We start from the raw sequence: 8,703 nt of genomic DNA, 5'->3' as shown, positions 1-8,703 counted from the left end.
AAAAAAAAAAAAAAAAAAAAAAAAAAGTTGTCATGTATTGTTTTTGCTGTTTTGCCAAGCTTTATTTTCCCAGAGAAAGTTTTAAGATTTTTAGCATTAACAAAAAAACATGGGAGCCGAGTACAGTGGTGCATCCCTGAAATCTCAGTACTCAGGGAGGCAGAGGCAGGAGGAGCCCCACAAGTTGGAGGCTACTCAGGGCTACATGAGTTCAAGGCTAGCCTGATATAGTGAGGCTCTGTCTCAAAAAAAAAAAAAAAGGAGGGGGGAATGCTTCAATCAGTTTTATCAGGACTGGAGATTGAACCATAGGCTTTCACACTGAGGAACACTGCCAGCTTCTTGTTTGTTTGTTTGAGCCAGGGTCTCACTAGGTCACTAAATTGCACAGGCAAAGCTTAAACTTGTGATCTTCCTGCTTCAGCTTCCAAGTCCAGCTTTTTTCATCAGTTTTTGAACTCTAATAACAATTTTGTCGTATGCAAGTTTAGCCTATTTTAATTAGTTTTCTTTTTCTAACAGGTATAGTCATTATGCACTAAATAAAATATTATATTTTCCACACTTCAAAAGTTCTGTTTTCAAAAGCTCTGCTTTGGAGCCAGGCGTGGTGGCACACGCCTGTAATTCCAGCACTCAGGAGGCTGAGGTAGGAGGATCACTGTGAGTTGGAGACCAGCCTGGGCTACATAGTGAGTTCCAGGTCAGTCTCAACTACATAGTGAGACCCTGTCTCAAAAAAAAAAAAACTCTGGTTTTCACTAGGTTATCCAAGAAATAAATAGTTCATGACTGCCCTAAGGCAGGAATAAAAAGAACTTCTCACCAAAATGGCTGGGAAAAACATCCTCTATCAAGTACTCTGTTGTACTCTCAAGTTCTAAATAAAAGATTATGTCCAAGATCTTCCCCACCCACCGCACAAAAAGCTAAATAGAACAAAAGATAACTAGTGCTCACTTCAGCAGCACATATACTAAAATTGGAACAAAACAGAGAAGACTAGCATGGTCTCTGCGCAAGGATGACACCTAAATTCATGAAGGCTTCCATATTTAAAAGGGGTGGGAAATTTAGCTCAGTGGTTCTTCCACCTGCCTTGTAAGCACAAGGACATGAGTTCAATCCCCGGTACCAAAAAAAAAAAAAAAAAAAAAAAAAAAAAAAAAGGTAACTAAGGTCTAAAATCAGAAATTCCCTAAAATTAACTTTGAAAGACCATAAGACTTTCAGACTTATATATACCCTTTCTTTTGCAGAGTAGCAGAAGAGCAAATTATGGAGCCAGACTGCCTGACCTTGACTCTTGACTCTGCCACTTATTAACTAGGTAACCCTGAACAAAGTACTTAACCCCCTTGTGCCAGTTTATGACTCTATAAAATGAAAGTAATACTAACGCCTACCTGCCAGACTTATGAGCATCAGATTAGCAAATTGAGCATCACTAGGAACATGGGATCATGGAAAATAACCTCCTATATCTAGCCTTCTTGCATTATAGAAAATACTATGTCCCAAACTAAAAATCTATAAATTTCACTCTAATAATATTTATTTCTAAACTTGAATTTAATCGATCTCTCCTTCCACCCTATAAGAGGATTTTCCAGATCTTCAGCAAGATTCACAAGAATGCTTAAAACCATACTTTGAGGAAGATAATCATTTAATACTAATAATGGGCATAATGAATGATTCCTAAGCATAGAACTTATACATTCCATAAACTCGAGCATTCAATATTCTGTTGTGCCTTAATATTTCCAAATATACAAGTTTAACAGTTCAATGAAATTTAAAATGTCTCATATAACTAAATTCAATAAAGAATGTAAACATTCTTACAGGTTGTTTTTGAGGTTTAAAATTACCAAAACCTGCCAGAACTTTTAGTAGGCATTAACATAAATGCAACATAAACTTAAGATTGAAAAATTTTATTACACTAAAAAATATACAATCATTATATATAAATTGATAACCATCCATTGTTTTTTACCTAATTCTTAAAAACTGAATGTCAACTAAGTATATGTATCATTATAGAGAACCCCTATTTCTTTGCATTAAAGATCATTTTCAGAATAAGTATACATGTCAAATTCATATTTCTGATGGAAGTATAAAATGATCCAATTATTTTGGATAAAGGTCCAGCAGTTGCTTAAAGATTAAATGCATATGTTCCCTAATTTAGCCTGGTATCCACAATAAACTTGTACAAGAGTATCCATAAAACTTAATATAAAATTGACCAAAATCTGGCAGTTACCTGAAGTCTATCAAAAATAAAAGGATAAACTAGTAAATTTACACAAAGGAATACTACTCAGCAATAAAAAGTAATGGAACAACTAAAGAGATAACAGATGAATATTAAAAACATTGAAATGGAGCTGTGTATATAGCACTGACTGCAATTACCTGAGGTTCCCAAATAGGCAATCTTATCTAGGGTTTTGTTTGTTGAGACAGGGTCTCACTACATAGTTGAGACTGACCTGGAACTCACTATGTAGCCCAGGCTGGTCTCGAACTCACAGAGATCCTCCTGCCTCAGCCCAAATGCTGGGATTACAGGCATGCACCACCACACCCGGCCATCTAGGGTTTTTAAACAGAACAGTGGTTGCCTGAGATCCCAGGGGGCTGATTAGGAATGTCCCATCTCCCCACCCCACCAAGCCCACTCCCACTGATCATCCCCCATTGATAGTGAGAAATGAACCTAGGACCTCACATATGCTGATTGCTTTACCACTGGGCTACGTCTCTAGCTCCATTTTTTTTTTTTTTTTTTTTAAACAGGGTCTTGCTACCTAATTCAGGCTGGCCTCAAACTCATGGTCAAACTGGAGATTCTTCTGCCTCAGCCTTCCAATGCTGCAATTACAGGCATACCTTGCTCCATTCTAAATCTTGACACAAATTTGAGCAACAAACAATGATTTTTTTCTTGTTGTTGTTTTGGGGTTTTTTTTTGCTACCAGTGTACAGGGGATCGAACTCTGGACTTTGCACTTGTGAGGCAGGAGGCAGAACTACTGAACTAAATCCCTGGCCCAAACAATGGCACATTTGCTGGGGAATGGTGGTGCACACCTGTAATCCCAGCACTCGGGAGGCTGAGGCAGGAGAATCGCTGTGAGTTGAGACCAGCCTGGACTACAATGTAGTGAGTTCCAAATCAATCTCAACTACAGTGAGACCCTATCTCAAAAAACCAAAAAATAAACAAACCAAACAATGGCACATTTAAGATTTCATTTCAAGGTACACAAATTTTACCTAAATATATATACACACACATATATTGAACTACAGTTAATAATACATAAGTATTAAGGGGTAAACTAGTCTAATTCTCAAACATTTTATTACTTATTTCTCGTTTTTTTTTTTTTGAGACAAAGTCTTGCTACGTAGTTCAGGCTAGCCTTGACCTCACCATGTAGCCTAGACCGGCCTCCAACTCGTGGCACTCACAGTAATCCTTCTGCCTTCACCTCCCATGTGCTGGGATTACAGATATGTTGCCAGGCCTGCAACTTTCTTTAAAATAACTTCTATTCTTTAAAAATGAGTTGAGAGCCATGGATTTAGCTCAGTGGTTCCTTGCAAGCCTGCCTTGCAAGCGTAAGGTCCTGAATTCAATCCGCGGTACCTAATAATAATAATGATGATGATGATGAGTTGGATACATAGATGGATATATAACATGTTCACTGCAAAATCTAGGTGTTGGATACTTGAATATCTACTATGAAATGCTTTGAACTTTTTCTATAGGCTTAAAATGTTGAGAGTAAAAATCTTTGTAACAGGTGAATTTATACATAATTATAAAACACAAAAGACTAAATAAAGTAAAATTTTAATAATATATCTACTGTAGCTTAAATTGCTTGGGCTGACTTGAATGGTATTTTTATTTGCAGTTACTTATTTAGTATACCAGTATATATTTACAAAGCAATTAAATTTTTAAAAAATAATACAATTTCAAATTATAGCCACTAGTTTAAATCAATTTAAAAGATACATAAAAACACATTAAATAATACCTCTAACTATACAAAAACAGTAGGATTCTGTTAATATTTAATTAAGCTGTATATTTCACAAATTTCCACTTGTATTTTTAGGAATGCAACCATATTTCATTTAATTATCTTTAAGTACCTATAATGAAATTCTCCACTAAGTATTTGGTTTTGAGAATTTATGGATGTTAACATTGAAAAAATAAATATATTATGACAGATATGGTACATTTGGTATTTATTATACTACAATCACCTAAATAAATTCCATCCTACCTCACCAAAAAAATTTACCTCTATTGTACTCAATTCTTTTCTTAGGACAACAAAAAAGGGTACACACTGTACAATGTATTATCTGGTACTGAAAAGAACATGTATTAACAAATCATTTAACCACCATCAACAATATGTATTAAATAATTTATTGCACTCTAAGATATTTAAACATATCTAAAATTTGACATTATTCTAAAAAAAAGGCACATGGAAAATAACTAATTTTAAACATTTCCACACAAGATAGAAGAGCTTCAAAAATGAAATAACACCAAGTTGGTCATTATACAAAATAAAAGGATTTAATTTGTCTATTTCAAGAAAGCTGTCATTTTTTAGAAATGAAAAGATTTAACTTTTTTCAGGATGCCATTATAAATCTTTTTGTTTACAAAACTGTAAATCACAATGATAATATTCATTTAAGTTCATATCAGTAAGGAAAAGAGGGCCAGGGACTTAGTTCAGTGGCAGTGTGCCTGCCTCTCAAGTGTATTGTCCTGAGTTCAATCCCCAGTACCAAAAAGAAAGAAAGGTAGCAAAAATAATCTAACTACTATCTAAATTACTTATGCATTAAATGATATTCTGACTTTATTTTTCAAATTTAAAACACTTCTTCAGAATCAAGTTAACATAAAAATAAAATCACTATTTTCCCAGCATTATATGTTGCACCGTAAGCTCCCAAACAGTTCACTAGGATACATGGGATGTGTGGAAGTGTCAGTGTGTATTCCATTGCTCGTACCTAAATTTCCTCCTCTACACTCTCCTTACTGAAACTTGTCCTCAGCAAACACTGCAAGCAAAAGTTTGTAAGTACTCCCCAAACTCAAAAACTCTCAATATTTAAAAAAGGGGCTGGGGATTTAGCTCAGTGGTTCTGCCGCCTGCCTCGCAAGCACAAAGACCCGAGTTCGATCCCCAGTACAAAAAAAAAAAAAAGAGAGAGAGACTGGTTTAGCTCAGAATTTCCCCAACATGCTCTGCAAGACAGTAAACAACCTCTAAAAAAAAAAGATTCTGTGGTCAAATCAGTATTCAAGATTTCCCAAAATTGTGGTATGGTTGCAATGAGGGAGGTGGTAAGAAAATGGAGCAAAACTGTATTCATTTAAACTTTTGCCAACTAAAATTACACAAGATTGACTCAGAAAAACTGCTGCAGTAAGCACTGCAAGCAATGTAATTCTGGTGTCTAAAGACAAGAGTGAAGTTTTTTAGTTTATACTAATGCTAAGAAGTAGGACATGTGACACAACCAAAGACATAGCAAGCTTGAACAATGTAGGGAAAAAATGATTATAACAAGTTAACGTTTGTACTGTCTATGAGCAGCAAAGGACTTTTCAAAGGCAACTTTGTATATACATCAATTTCCTACTTCTCACATTGATTTCAGAACCAAACCATCAAAAAAAAGATACACGTACTTTTTAAACAAACTATTTTCTAGAAACATGTCACAGAATTAATATTCCACAATACACACTCTGGAAAATTGATTTCACTGTACAAAGTAAACACTCAAATTGAAAATTATCAATTTTCAGTGGTAGCATGCTGAAATTATAATATAATATGAATTAAATTTTGTATAGTAATTAGCTTCCAATAATTTTTAAAGTTTCTACTGTAAAGATGTAATAGAATCACATAATAAAAATAATACCTCAAATTAGAAGATACATTATATTCAGTTATAGCACAGATTAAAAAGCGAAGATAATGTCAAAGGAATGTTATATGTTCGACATTTTATGATAAAGAACCTAATTTAACAGCAGCTATAAAATACTCTTAATTAACCAATGAAATTAAGTACAAATAAGAATTCACTTTATTTTTTCTATTTCTAGAGCCATAACCTAAACTTCTGATTTCATTTCCTTTCACTACGACTATTCCTAAATGCTACTATAACACTCTTTGTAAGAATCACAGCTTTAATCCTATCTTCACAAACAAAAGCCATCAATGGCTACCTACCATACATTCAGTTGTCTGGCTCCTTAAACGCAGGATTTAATGTAATCTATAATCTCGCACCAAGCTACATCTAAACTGATATCCCTCAGTTCACTTTCACCCACTTTGCTTTTCAACAAAAATTTTTGAGATTCTAGCATGATTTGGGCACCATGCTAAGTTCCAAAACACTCTTCTACATTGTCCTCAAAGTTTATCTAGCATCAGTTTCCCTGAAAGCGGCCAGACCCCATCTCCAGAGTTTCTGACTCAGTTGGAATGAATGTCATTTATAACTAGTTCACAAGTGATGCTGCTGCTGCTGCTCCAGATCCGTACTTGGAACGCTGCTCTACTCCAAAGGCCACAAACTGAAAGCTCGGCGGGGCATGAGGCCTACTCCCATGTCTATACAGTGTTGGAAAAATATTTTTTAATTACTGGCATCTTTAAATTAGAAATTTTCACATAAAATATAGATACCTGGCTTATTCCTCTGTGTAAAATTTCTGCATGAGCTCAACAGAAGCAAACCCATTTAGTCTAGCGAGATGCCCTAGTCCAGGTTACCAAATTAGCTTTCTCTGCACTCACTTGAAATCAACTGGTTAGCAGTGTACTTGCACTTGTATACTGACCCACTTTTTCCTATTGTCTTTGCCTTTTCTCAAGTCCTCACTGATCTCAAACATCCTTTCATCCTGATACTGCTGAGACTCTACCTTCCCCATTCCAAAGCTTGGCTTAAAATCCTGCTTAACCAAGATCCCAGCAAAGACAAAAACCCTTAAGGAATACACATATTAAAGTTATTCATAATTTTAGTATATGTGCTTTAAAACTCGAGGTTTTATTTTCACATACTAAAATAGCAGTATTTACCAAAAAGACTACCACATTATATCATAAATTATAAACAAGTATGAACTTTTGCTACTTTCATTCTAAGTAAAATTTCCATCTTTCTATTCTGATTTTTACTGTGAAAGAAACCCTTCACAGAATAAGGCATTTAAAATGAAGATATAACATTAAACCAAATCATCAAAATATGTAATAGCATTGAGCTGAGGGTGTGGCTCAGTGGTACAGCACTTGCCTAGCATACGCAGGTCCTGGTTTAACCCTTAGCACCAAATATAAATGAATACATACATATAATATGTGTGTATATTACACATATGACATACATTGTACATATACATATAAGTACACATATGTGTACACACGTATATATCTTCATATATATATATACTGCAATAGCTTTAATAAAATATTTGTTCTAATTTTGCAGAATAATAAAGAGAGTCGAGTGTGGCAGTACATGTTTATAATCACAGCACTTGAAGACTGAGGCAGGAGGATCACCTCGAGTTGGAAGCCTGCATGGGCTATAACAGTGAATTCAAATCCAGCCCAAACTACATAGTGATAACCTGCTACAAAAATAAAAAATCAAAAAGGGAGAAGAGATGGGGTAATGATACAATTCCCTTGATTTCATAATCTACAATCTTTAAAAGCAATTTTAATGAAATAATTCTTCTATTTTTCAACCTAAAGAATATTTCAGTGGATTAATCCTACATGTAACAAGGGAGAACAAGGGGAACAAGGGAGAAAAATTACCAAAAAAGTATTTAGTTCTTGTTCTGCCATACAATTTTTACCCCAAGTTTTCCCTGGACCTCAGTTCCCTTACTTCTAAACTGAAGAGGGGAGAAAAAGTCTTTCCCAAACATCTATCTTGAAAATCTAGGATTCACTCCTTCAAAATGTGAAAACATTAAAAAAGTTCATAAATGGACCAGGGATTTAGCTCAGTGGTGCCACTGCCTGCCTCACAAGTACAAGGTCCAGAGTTCGATTCCTAGTAGCAAAAAAAATTTTTAATAAAATAAAACAAAAAAGTTCATAGAGGGACTGGGGATGTAGCTCAGCGGCACAGTGTCTGCCTGGCAATTTCAAGGCCCGGAGTTCAATTTTCAGTACCCAAAAAAAAAGCATTCAGATATAAGCTTGTTATTAAATTAATAAAGCTTCTAAATTGGACCGACTTAAAACCCTTTAATTATAATCTGGTCATAGTGGGGCATGCCTGTAATCCCAGCACTCACAAGGCTAAAACAGAGAAACAAAGTTTGAGTACAGCATCATAAACTATATATCAAGTTCAAGGCCAACCTGGGCTACACAGCAAGGGTTCGTCTCAAAACAAAACAAAACCTAAATGAAAAAATTTTTAATTTTACTTTTCAAAGTTCCAAAAGTGCTGAAGACTTCAGAACTTTGAAAGAACATGTATATTTGAAGCTGGGCATAGTGGCTCATGCCCATAGTGCCCACACTCAGGAGGCTGTGACTTCAAGGCCAGCCTGAGCTACATAGTGAGACCTTGTTCTAAAAC

General features: G+C 35.0%; 1 protein-coding gene and 1 non-coding gene across 9 annotated transcripts in view; one reads left to right on the top strand and one right to left on the bottom strand.

The window, feature by feature from the left end:
- Positions 1-8,703, bottom strand: part of Rad54b (RAD54 homolog B) — a 92,306-nt gene that overhangs the window by 35,396 nt on the left and 48,207 nt on the right. The window lies entirely within an intron of this gene.
- Positions 953-1,059, top strand: LOC117285035. The gene has a single exon (XR_004516050.1). It is a non-coding gene; the product is annotated as a U6 spliceosomal RNA (small nuclear RNA).

This window comes from Fukomys damarensis, unplaced genomic scaffold (assembly GCF_012274545.1).
Source record: "Fukomys damarensis isolate Sample0158 unplaced genomic scaffold, DMR_v1.0_HiC HiC_scaffold_5, whole genome shotgun sequence".
Taxonomy (NCBI): Eukaryota; Metazoa; Chordata; class Mammalia; order Rodentia; family Bathyergidae; genus Fukomys; species Fukomys damarensis.
Note: the sequence above shows the minus strand (reverse complement) of the source record. Positions and strands in the feature narration are given on the sequence as shown.